Source organism: Nematostella vectensis, chromosome 4 (assembly GCF_932526225.1).
Source record: "Nematostella vectensis chromosome 4, jaNemVect1.1, whole genome shotgun sequence".
In the NCBI taxonomy this organism is placed as follows: domain Eukaryota; kingdom Metazoa; phylum Cnidaria; class Anthozoa; order Actiniaria; family Edwardsiidae; genus Nematostella; species Nematostella vectensis.
The window spans coordinates 19,256,148-19,269,270 of record NC_064037.1 but is presented as its reverse complement, the minus strand read 5'-3'; the positions used below and the strand labels follow the sequence as shown (position 1 = coordinate 19,269,270).

The 13,123-nt window shown below is 39.1% G+C and overlaps 2 long non-coding RNA genes across 2 annotated transcripts; both read left to right on the top strand.

Moving 5' to 3' along the window:
* Nucleotides 1-1,070: 1,070 nt before the first annotated feature.
* LOC125561973 lies at nucleotides 1,071-1,522 on the top strand. Its single transcript, XR_007307678.1, has 2 exons — nucleotides 1,071-1,214; nucleotides 1,400-1,522. It is a non-coding gene; the product is annotated as an uncharacterized LOC125561973 (long non-coding RNA).
* Nucleotides 1,523-6,915: 5,393 nt separating this feature from the next.
* Nucleotides 6,916-11,896, top strand: LOC125561864. Its single transcript, XR_007307566.1, has 2 exons — nucleotides 6,916-7,606; nucleotides 11,799-11,896. It is a non-coding gene; the product is annotated as an uncharacterized LOC125561864 (long non-coding RNA).
* Nucleotides 11,897-13,123: the final 1,227 nt, after the last annotated feature.

Below are 13,123 nucleotides of genomic sequence, written 5' to 3'. Positions count from 1 at the left end.
AAAACTACTCCACTGAGGAGTATTTTTTTTGTTTACTCCCTTAACGGAGTAAGTTTTACTCTGCTGAGAATGAGTATCGAATGTTTATTAGAAAAAGAGTAATTTTCACTCTTGTTGGTCAAATAATAGATTAAAAAGTACTCTTTTCTGGGAGGTAATTTTAGCTACTAGTAAAAGCTACTCCAACTATCTGAAGTAAAAAGAGTTATTTTTACTCCAGATGGTCAAGAAATGGAGTAAAAATACTCCTTTGAGGGGGTAGGTTTTGAAGAGTAAAAACTACTCCAGCCATCTCGTGTTGAAAGAGTAGTTTTTACTCCAGCTGTATCTTTTTAGAGCAGTTACAAACCACTCCAAATATATAAAATAAAGGGAGTTGTTTTTTTACTCTGAATTAGCTGAATTTAAGAAGGAAAACGATAGTCTTTATTATATAAGACAAAAGATAAAAATAATAATTTATCGTATTTATTGGTATTGAGACTAAAAACTCTACCATGTGCCTAGGAGTTTCCTAAGATTTCCTAAGTTCGATCAAAACAACAAAATATGATTAAACTTCCTAAAAATTCCTAGGATTTTCTAGCGTATAAGCAGTAGACCAGAAAATCGGAATAATTTGGATAAGAAAATCTTAGGAAGAAGATTTGAAGCATTCTACAATTTAGGAACTCTTAGGAAATTCTTAGGAAATCCTAAAAGAACATTTTCAATACAAGAACAGGCCTCACCATACTTACATATATTGTCAGCTATATTACAACAATAAGAAATGTAATCAAAGACAGGCATTGGACTCGAACACGAGTTTTATGTGGTGTACTTTCAGAATTCGCTCAGAATAATTAGTACTGCATTGAAAAGAAAGATAGGTAGGTTGATAATTGTATAAAATTCTTAGATCCGATTTGAACATTATAAAATAATATATATATTGTTTCTAATAGAAATGCTACTTGAGATTATATAAAAAAAAAAGAAGTCCCGCTTTGCAGATAGAAGACGGCTCACCAGGGCCCGTAAAAGCAAAATGTACCGGGCGTCCTTCGCTTTAGTGGCCGAGAGGGGCTTGGGCCCAAGGCGCAAAATCATAACGGTTTCGAACGAAAGCCATTATCACAGCCTCCAAACGGATAGCCATTTATTCCGGTCTTTTCAACGCGTAATTCTCCTTTTTTAAGGATTTGATGGCAGAACATGGATTGAAGTTAAAGGTTAGTATGTAATGGGCTTTATAATGTGATAGGTTCAATAGTAAATGTGCTTTTTGCGACCAACTTCAGCATCAAATCATCGTTCGTGGGCGGATTTCTCGAACTAGACTGATATGTTTTGTGATTCTTTGTTATCTTCCAAAGCAATACTACCTTCTTATGTGTTTCTCTTATTATCTTCGCAGGACATTATGATAGAGATAGTAAAATGTGCTCGAGTTGCAAAGCCAGAAAAGAAAGAAGTTTGAGGTATAAGGAATGTATCAATGCGTAAATCGCAAGAAACGAATAAAAACTTTGTAAATTAAGTTATTCACTAATCACTGTACTTACATCTAAAGCGCCTATGCTTTATAAACTGTTACTTGAAGCACAAAATTGAATAACTTAGCTTAGTAAAAACCTAGTAATCAGTCTTGCACCTAAAATTTGTCCAGATATTTATTCTGAATATCTAATGTTACTGTAGTTGGTTTTTGTCCGTATATTCTGATCACAGTAAACCCTGCATATGAATAACCTAGTTATCTTTTCAAGCTAGCCTACCAGGTTTAAATTTAAATGGTGCATATAGAGGCATTAGGCTTCTAGCTTCCTATCTGAATATACAAAGATGGAGGAGGAGGCAGTTCTTTTGGAAAACCGTAATGATGCCAAAAAGGGTAATGTTCAAAAGCTGTTAAAGTTGTTATAGAAAAATAATATTGTGTATGTTTGTTTCAGCTTTGTTATGTTGGGACACTTGTAGTAATTTTGTCCTGGATACTTTATGTCAAATGACTATTATTTTTCAAACATTTTTTCAACTTATATTTTTGTTATTTCTTAAACTGAATTGTTTAATTAAATGATTTGTCAAATTCATAATAACGTCTTTCCCTTGGTGTTTCTAAATTACTCTAATTTCTCCAGTATTAACCCCTGAAGTAGGTGGAGTTTAAACGGCCATTTTGTAAAAACAGGGGGGAGGGGTTGAAATCATCCCTTTAGTTACCCAATTAGTAGGGGGAAATAACAAAATAGGGAGTAAAAATTGACTCCCATTTTGAGGGTGAATTGTACTCTTTTAATGGAGTAACTACAAGCAACCTAGTAAATTACTCCACTTAGCTACCCCCTAAAGTGGGTAAAATCTACTCCCCTGAGAGAGTAGGAAAAAAAGGAGTAAAAAATAACTCCATTTTGAGGGTAAATTGTACTCCTTTAATGGAGTAATAGCAAGCAACCTAGTAAATCACTCCCTTTAGTTACTCCCCTACAGGGGTAAAATCTACTCCCTTGAGAGAGTAGAAAAAAGGGAGTAAAAAATTACTCCAAAAAGGGAGTCATTTTGTACCTCAGTTTTTTACTCCCTTTTTGGAGTTAAAACTACTCTCTGAAACTAACAGTGAATATAGAGTATGAATCTAATGCCTAAATGATGTAAAAAATGAACAGGAAATATGTCAAAAAAGTGTACAAAAAACCACCACAAATAATAGAATAGTTTCTATTACAGCGAAAGTAATTGTAAAATAAATTGTAGCGCAGAAATATTATAAGAAATAATATTATAAGACTAAAGTAAACAAAGAAAACTAACTTTTCTGGGTTAAGAATAGAACGGAAGTGACGTAGCACTTATGCATATTCGGTAAGTAAAATATGCGACCAAATTTAGAACGAACGAACGCTTTGACACAAGCCGATGCGTTACCATGAAATAGATAAGCTCACGTAAATGATGCGAATTTGTTCGGAAAATATGTGTATTGATGGAGTAACATGAAAGACAAAGGATTCTAACAGCGATGGCAAAAGGTTAGAGTGTTAAATGAGGTCGTACGTGTTATAGGAACGGAGATAATTGCTTGTTTAAACTCGAGTGACCTCGTGCCTGACCCGATGAGTAAATTGTTAGTGAAGCAATTCACAAAGCAGAATATAGCTTGAAGTTGTGTATAAGAACAAAATCATTCTCCAGAAAAGAATGTAAAACAGATCTAACAGATCTCCCCCATTCATAATGAGGTCGTACGTGTTATAGGAACGGAGATAATTGCTTGTTTAAACTCGAGTGACCTCGTGCCTGACCCGATGAGTAAATTGTTGGTGAAGCAATTCACAAAGCAGAAACTAGCTTGAAGTTGTGTATAAGAACAAAATAATTCTCCAGAAAAGAATGTAAAACAGATCTTGAATGATTGTAATAAACGGAGAAGTAATTCTGTCAGGTTATGTCCGGGTGGTTAAGATTATAGGGTTATGAGACGACGGGTTAAGGTTGTAATAAGAGATGGGGTTGATAATAAAACGACATGAGAGTTATGAATAAAGGGTTTTTTTTTTGTTTAGTGGAGAAGGTAGTTAGTAAATATGGGTCAATGATATCAAAAACTAGGTCATAAGGGTGCAAGTTATGAATGAGTGGGTACACAGGGGTAGAGGGTATCAATGGCTTGGTCTTGGAGGTGCAGGGTTTTAGGGGATGGTTCAAACAGGCACAGGGTTTCAAGATCTAGATAAAATGGGTACATAATAATAATTAATAATAATAATTAATAATAATAATAGCTACCCTATATCCCTGAGTATCCACGCCTAACTAAGCTACACCCCTACGACCTAGCTTTAACTACGCTATAGTCCTGTATACCTACCCCTAACTGAGCCTCACCCCTATGACCTAGCAATAACTACACTTTACCCCTGAGAACCAAACCCTTGCTAAGCTACACCCCTGTGACGTAGCACTAACTACCTTATACCCCTGAATACCCAACCCTAACTATACTACACCCCTATAACCCTGTGTACCCACTCCTAACTAAACTACACCCCTATGTCCTAGCACAAACTAGCCTATACCCCTGAGTACCCACACCTAGCTAAGCTACACCCCTACGACCTATCACTAACTAGCCTATACCCCTGAGTACCCACCCGTAACTAAGCTACACCCTTATGACTTGGCTGTACTTACCCTATACCCCTGAGTACCCACCCCTAACTAAGCTAAACCCCTACGACCTAGCACTAACTACCCTACACCCATGAGTACCCACCGCTAACTAAGCTACACCCCTATGACTTAGCACTTATTACCCTATACCCCTGAGTACCAACCCCTAACTAAGCTACACCCCTATGACCTAGCACTTACTACCCTATATCCTTGCCTACCCATCAATAACTGACCTACACCCCTATGACACCTAATCACATAACTACCCTTTACCCATGTATAACCAAGCACTTACCAACTTGCACACCTGTGACTCTGTCGTTTACATTCTTTTCCCCTGTGCACCCACCCCCTAATGCCACCGTCCTTACCTTAACACCCCTGAAAAAGTCTCTAGTTTATCTTACCTGGATTCGAACCCTGGCCCATTTGCTTGAGAAGCGAAGCCTGTACCACTGAGCCATAGCGCCACTCTCGAGATATCAAGGAAAAACTACTCTATACCTTATAAGGCTGGGTAAACAAGGCTATACGGTAGTTACTTCTAGTTTTCAAGAGTGGCGCGATAGCTCAGTGGTACGGGCTTCGCTTCTCAAACAAGAGGCCCGTGGTTCGAATCCAGGTCAGATCAACTTGGGATTTTTTCAGGGGTGTTAAGATAAGGAAGTTAAGGGAACTTTAAGATAAGTGAGTTAGTGGGTGAGTTGACAGGTGTACAGGGTAACAAGAGTTGGTCAAACGGGTACTAGAATTCAAGGGATGGTAATAAGGGTCAATGATATCAAGAACTAGGTCATAGGGGTGCAAGTTATGAATGAGTGGGTACACAGGGGTAGAGGGTATCAATGGCTTGGTCTTGGAGATGCAGGGTTTTAGGGGATGGTTCAACCAGTGACATGGTTTCAAGAGCTAGGTAATATGGGTACATTATAATAATTAATAAAAATAATTAATAATAATAGCTACCCTATATCCCTGAGTATCCACGCCTAACTAAGCTACACCCCTACGACCTAGCACTAACTACGCTATACTCCTGAATACCTACCCCTAACTGAGCCTCACCCCTATGACCTAGCAATAACTACACTTTACCCCTGAGTACCCAACCCTTGCTAAGCTACACCCCTGTGACGTAGCACTAACTACCCTATACCCCTTAAAACCATACCCTAACTAAACTACACCCCTATAACCCTGTGTACCCACTCCTAACTAAACTACACTCCTATGTCCTAGCACAAACTAGCCTTTACCCCTGAGTACCTACACCTAGCTAAGCTACACCCCTACGACCTAGCACTAACTGGCCTATACCCCTGAATACCCAACCCTATCTAAACTACACCTCTACTACCTAGCACTAACTACCCTATACCCCTGAATACCTACCCCTAACTTAGCTACACCCTTATGACTTGGCTGTAACTACCCTATACCCCTGAGTACCCACCCCTAACTAAGCTAAACCCCTACGACCTAGCACTGACTACCCTATACCCATGAGTACCCACCGCTAACTAAGTTACACCCCTATGACTTAGCACTTACTACCCTATACCCCTGAGTACCAACCCCTAACAAAGCTACACCCCTATGACCTAGCACTTACTACCCTATATCCCTGCCTACCCATCCCTAACTGACCTACACCCCTATGACACCTAATCACATAACTACCCTTTACCCATGTATGACCAAGCGCTTACCAACTTGCACCCCTGTGACCCTGCCGTTCATATCCTGTACCCCTGTGCACCCACCCCCTAATGCCATCGTCCTTACCTTAACACCCCTGAAAGAGTCTCTTGTTTAATTGAATAACTTAGCTTAGTAAAAACCTAGTAATCAGTCTTGCACCTAAAATTTGTCCAGATATTTATTCTGAATATCTAATGTTACTGTAGTTGGTTTTTGTCTGTATATTCTGATCACCGTAAACCCTGCATATGAATAACCTAGTTATCTTTTCAAGCTAGCCTACCAGGTTTAAATTTAAATGGTGCATATAGAGGCATTAGGCTTCTAGCTTCTTATCTGAATATACAAAGATGGAGGAGGAGGCAGTTCTTTTGGAAAACCGTAATGATGCCAAAAAGGGTAATGTTCAAAAGCTGTTAAAGTTGTTATAGAAAAATAATATTGTGTATGTTTGTTTCAGCTTTGTTATGTTGGGACACTTGTAGTAATTTTGTCCTGGATACTTTATGTCAAATGACTATTATTTTTCAAACATTTTTTCAACTTATATTTTTGTTATTTCTTAAACTGAATTGTTTAATTAAATGATTTGTCAAATTCATAATAACGTCTTTCCCTTGGTGTTTCTAAATTACTCTAATTTCTCCAGTATTAACCCCTGAAGTAGGTGGAGTTTAAACGGCCATTTTGTAAAAACAGGGGGGAGGGGTTGAAATCATCCCTTTAGTTACCCAATTAGTAGGGGGAAATAACAAAATAGGGAGTAAAAATTGACTCCCATTTTGAGGGTGAATTGTACTCTTTTAATGGAGTAACTACAAGCAACCTAGTAAATTACTCCACTTAGCTACCCCCTAAAGTGGGTAAAATCTACTCCCCTGAGAGAGTAGGAAAAAAAGGAGTAAAAAATAACTCCATTTTGAGGGTAAATTGTACTCCTTTAATGGAGTAATAGCAAGCAACCTAGTAAATCACTCCCTTTAGTTACTCCCCTACAGGGGTAAAATCTACTCCCTTGAGAGAGTAGAAAAAAGGGAGTAAAAAATTACTCCAAAAAGGGAGTCATTTTGTACCTCAGTTTTTTACTCCCTTTTTGGAGTTAAAACTACTCTCTGAAACTAACAGTGAATATAGAGTATGAATCTAATGCCTAAATGATGTAAAAAATGAACAGGAAATATGTCAAAAAAGTGTACAAAAAACCACCACAAATAATAGAATAGTTTCTATTACAGCGAAAGTAATTGTAAAATAAATTGTAGCGCAGAAATATTATAAGAAATAATATTATAAGACTAAAGTAAACAAAGAAAACTAACTTTTCTGGGTTAAGAATAGAACGGAAGTGACGTAGCACTTATGCATATTCGGTAAGTAAAATATGCGACCAAATTTAGAACGAACGAACGCTTTGACACAAGCCGATGCGTTACCATGAAATAGATAAGCTCACGTAAATGATGCGAATTTGTTCGGAAAATATGTGTATTGATGGAGTAACATGAAAGACAAAGGATTCTAACAGCGATGGCAAAAGGTTAGAGTGTTAAATGAGGTCGTACGTGTTATAGGAACGGAGATAATTGCTTGTTTAAACTCGAGTGACCTCGTGCCTGACCCGATGAGTAAATTGTTAGTGAAGCAATTCACAAAGCAGAATATAGCTTGAAGTTGTGTATAAGAACAAAATCATTCTCCAGAAAAGAATGTAAAACAGATCTAACAGATCTCCCCCATTCATAATGAGGTCGTACGTGTTATAGGAACGGAGATAATTGCTTGTTTAAACTCGAGTGACCTCGTGCCTGACCCGATGAGTAAATTGTTGGTGAAGCAATTCACAAAGCAGAAACTAGCTTGAAGTTGTGTATAAGAACAAAATAATTCTCCAGAAAAGAATGTAAAACAGATCTTGAATGATTGTAATAAACGGAGAAGTAATTCTGTCAGGTTATGTCCGGGTGGTTAAGATTATAGGGTTATGAGACGACGGGTTAAGGTTGTAATAAGAGATGGGGTTGATAATAAAACGACATGAGAGTTATGAATAAAGGGTTTTTTTTTTGTTTAGTGGAGAAGGTAGTTAGTAAATATGGGTCAATGATATCAAAAACTAGGTCATAAGGGTGCAAGTTATGAATGAGTGGGTACACAGGGGTAGAGGGTATCAATGGCTTGGTCTTGGAGGTGCAGGGTTTTAGGGGATGGTTCAAACAGGCACAGGGTTTCAAGATCTAGATAAAATGGGTACATAATAATAATTAATAATAATAATTAATAATAATAATAGCTACCCTATATCCCTGAGTATCCACGCCTAACTAAGCTACACCCCTACGACCTAGCTTTAACTACGCTATAGTCCTGTATACCTACCCCTAACTGAGCCTCACCCCTATGACCTAGCAATAACTACACTTTACCCCTGAGAACCAAACCCTTGCTAAGCTACACCCCTGTGACGTAGCACTAACTACCTTATACCCCTGAATACCCAACCCTAACTATACTACACCCCTATAACCCTGTGTACCCACTCCTAACTAAACTACACCCCTATGTCCTAGCACAAACTAGCCTATACCCCTGAGTACCCACACCTAGCTAAGCTACACCCCTACGACCTATCACTAACTAGCCTATACCCCTGAGTACCCACCCGTAACTAAGCTACACCCTTATGACTTGGCTGTACTTACCCTATACCCCTGAGTACCCACCCCTAACTAAGCTAAACCCCTACGACCTAGCACTAACTACCCTACACCCATGAGTACCCACCGCTAACTAAGCTACACCCCTATGACTTAGCACTTATTACCCTATACCCCTGAGTACCAACCCCTAACTAAGCTACACCCCTATGACCTAGCACTTACTACCCTATATCCTTGCCTACCCATCAATAACTGACCTACACCCCTATGACACCTAATCACATAACTACCCTTTACCCATGTATAACCAAGCACTTACCAACTTGCACACCTGTGACTCTGTCGTTTACATTCTTTTCCCCTGTGCACCCACCCCCTAATGCCACCGTCCTTACCTTAACACCCCTGAAAAAGTCTCTAGTTTATCTTACCTGGATTCGAACCCTGGCCCATTTGCTTGAGAAGCGAAGCCTGTACCACTGAGCCATAGCGCCACTCTCGAGATATCAAGGAAAAACTACTCTATACCTTATAAGGCTGGGTAAACAAGGCTATACGGTAGTTACTTCTAGTTTTCAAGAGAGTGGCGCGATAGCTCAGTGGTACGGGCTTCGCTTCTCAAACAAGAGGCCCGTGGTTCGAATCCAGGTCAGATCAACTTGGGATTTTTTCAGGGGTGTTAAGATAAGGAAGTTAAGGGAACTTTAAGATAAGTGAGTTAGTGGGTGAGTTGACAGGTGTACAGGGTAACAAGAGTTGGTCAAACGGGTACTAGAATTCAAGGGATGGTAATAAGGGTCAATGATATCAAGAACTAGGTCATAGGGGTGCAAGTTATGAATGAGTGGGTACACAGGGGTAGAGGGTATCAATGGCTTGGTCTTGGAGATGCAGGGTTTTAGGGGATGGTTCAACCAGTGACATGGTTTCAAGAGCTAGGTAATATGGGTACATTATAATAATTAATAAAAATAATTAATAATAATAGCTACCCTATATCCCTGAGTATCCACGCCTAACTAAGCTACACCCCTACGACCTAGCACTAACTACGCTATACTCCTGAATACCTACCCCTAACTGAGCCTCACCCCTATGACCTAGCAATAACTACACTTTACCCCTGAGTACCCAACCCTTGCTAAGCTACACCCCTGTGACGTAGCACTAACTACCCTATACCCCTTAAAACCATACCCTAACTAAACTACACCCCTATAACCCTGTGTACCCACTCCTAACTAAACTACACTCCTATGTCCTAGCACAAACTAGCCTTTACCCCTGAGTACCTACACCTAGCTAAGCTACACCCCTACGACCTAGCACTAACTGGCCTATACCCCTGAATACCCAACCCTATCTAAACTACACCTCTACTACCTAGCACTAACTACCCTATACCCCTGAATACCTACCCCTAACTTAGCTACACCCTTATGACTTGGCTGTAACTACCCTATACCCCTGAGTACCCACCCCTAACTAAGCTAAACCCCTACGACCTAGCACTGACTACCCTATACCCATGAGTACCCACCGCTAACTAAGTTACACCCCTATGACTTAGCACTTACTACCCTATACCCCTGAGTACCAACCCCTAACAAAGCTACACCCCTATGACCTAGCACTTACTACCCTATATCCCTGCCTACCCATCCCTAACTGACCTACACCCCTATGACACCTAATCACATAACTACCCTTTACCCATGTATGACCAAGCGCTTACCAACTTGCACCCCTGTGACCCTGCCGTTCATATCCTGTACCCCTGTGCACCCACCCCCTAATGCCATCGTCCTTACCTTAACACCCCTGAAAGAGTCTCTTGTTTAATTGAATAACTTAGCTTAGTAAAAACCTAGTAATCAGTCTTGCACCTAAAATTTGTCCAGATATTTATTCTGAATATCTAATGTTACTGTAGTTGGTTTTTGTCTGTATATTCTGATCACCGTAAACCCTGCATATGAATAACCTAGTTATCTTTTCAAGCTAGCCTACCAGGTTTAAATTTAAATGGTGCATATAGAGGCATTAGGCTTCTAGCTTCTTATCTGAATATACAAAGATGGAGGAGGAGGCAGTTCTTTTGGAAAACCGTAATGATGCCAAAAAGGGTAATGTTCAAAAGCTGTTAAAGTTGTTATAGAAAAATAATATTGTGTATGTTTGTTTCAGCTTTGTTATGTTGGGACACTTGTAGTAATTTTGTCCTGGATACTTTATGTCAAATGACTATTATTTTTCAAACATTTTTTCAACTTATATTTTTGTTATTTCTTAAACTGAATTGTTTAATTAAATGATTTGTCAAATTCATAATAACGTCTTTCCCTTGGTGTTTCTAAATTACTCTAATTTCTCCAGTATTAACCCCTGAAGTAGGTGGAGTTTAAACGGCCATTTTGTAAAAACAGGGGGGAGGGGTTGAAATCATCCCTTTAGTTACCCAATTAGTAGGGGGAAATAACAAAATAGGGAGTAAAAATTGACTCCCATTTTGAGGGTGAATTGTACTCTTTTAATGGAGTAACTACAAGCAACCTAGTAAATTACTCCACTTAGCTACCCCCTAAAGTGGGTAAAATCTACTCCCCTGAGAGAGTAGGAAAAAAAGGAGTAAAAAATAACTCCATTTTGAGGGTAAATTGTACTCCTTTAATGGAGTAATAGCAAGCAACCTAGTAAATCACTCCCTTTAGTTACTCCCCTACAGGGGTAAAATCTACTCCCTTGAGAGAGTAGAAAAAAGGGAGTAAAAAATTACTCCAAAAAGGGAGTCATTTTGTACCTCAGTTTTTTACTCCCTTTTTGGAGTTAAAACTACTCTCTGAAACTAACAGTGAATATAGAGTATGAATCTAATGCCTAAATGATGTAAAAAATGAACAGGAAATATGTCAAAAAAGTGTACAAAAAACCACCACAAATAATAGAATAGTTTCTATTACAGCGAAAGTAATTGTAAAATAAATTGTAGCGCAGAAATATTATAAGAAATAATATTATAAGACTAAAGTAAACAAAGAAAACTAACTTTTCTGGGTTAAGAATAGAACGGAAGTGACGTAGCACTTATGCATATTCGGTAAGTAAAATATGCGACCAAATTTAGAACGAACGAACGCTTTGACACAAGCCGATGCGTTACCATGAAATAGATAAGCTCACGTAAATGATGCGAATTTGTTCGGAAAATATGTGTATTGATGGAGTAACATGAAAGACAAAGGATTCTAACAGCGATGGCAAAAGGTTAGCGTGTTAAATGAGGTCGTACGTGTTATAGGAACGGAGATAATTGCTTGTTTAAACTCGAGTGACCTCGTGCCTGACCCGATGAGTAAATTGTTAGTGAAGCAATTCACAAAGCAGAATATAGCTTGAAGTTGTGTATAAGAACAAAATCATTCTCCAGAAAAGAATGTAAAACAGATCTAACAGATCTCCCCCATTCATAATGAGGTCGTACGTGTTATAGGAACGGAGATAATTGCTTGTTTAAACTCGAGTGACCTCGTGCCTGACCCGATGAGTAAATTGTTGGTGAAGCAATTCACAAAGCAGAAACTAGCTTGAAGTTGTGTATAAGAACAAAATAATTCTCCAGAAAAGAATGTAAAACAGATCTTGAATGATTGTAATAAACGGAGAAGTAATTCTGTCAGGTTATGTCCGGGTGGTTAAGATTATAGGGTTATGAGACGACGGGTTAAGGTTGTAATAAGAGATGGGGTTGATAATAAAACGACATGAGAGTTATGAATAAAGGGTTTTTTTTTTGTTTAGTGGAGAAGGTAGTTAGTAAATATGGGTCAATGATATCAAAAACTAGGTCATAAGGGTGCAAGTTATGAATGAGTGGGTACACAGGGGTAGAGGGTATCAATGGCTTGGTCTTGGAGGTGCAGGGTTTTAGGGGATGGTTCAAACAGGCACAGGGTTTCAAGATCTAGATAAAATGGGTACATAATAATAATTAATAATAATAATTAATAATAATAATAGCTACCCTATATCCCTGAGTATCCACGCCTAACTAAGCTACACCCCTACGACCTAGCTTTAACTACGCTATAGTCCTGTATACCTACCCCTAACTGAGCCTCACCCCTATGACCTAGCAATAACTACACTTTACCCCTGAGAACCAAACCCTTGCTAAGCTACACCCCTGTGACGTAGCACTAACTACCTTATACCCCTGAATACCCAACCCTAACTATACTACACCCCTATAACCCTGTGTACCCACTCCTAACTAAACTACACCCCTATGTCCTAGCACAAACTAGCCTATACCCCTGAGTACCCACACCTAGCTAAGCTACACCCCTACGACCTATCACTAACTAGCCTATACCCCTGAGTACCCACCCGTAACTAAGCTACACCCTTATGACTTGGCTGTACTTACCCTATACCCCTGAGTACCCACCCCTAACTAAGCTAAACCCCTACGACCTAGCACTAACTACCCTACACCCATGAGTACCCACCGCTAACTAAGCTACACCCCTATGACTTAGCACTTATTACCCTATACCCCTGAGTACCAACCCCTAACTAAGCTACACCCCTATGACCTAGCACTTACT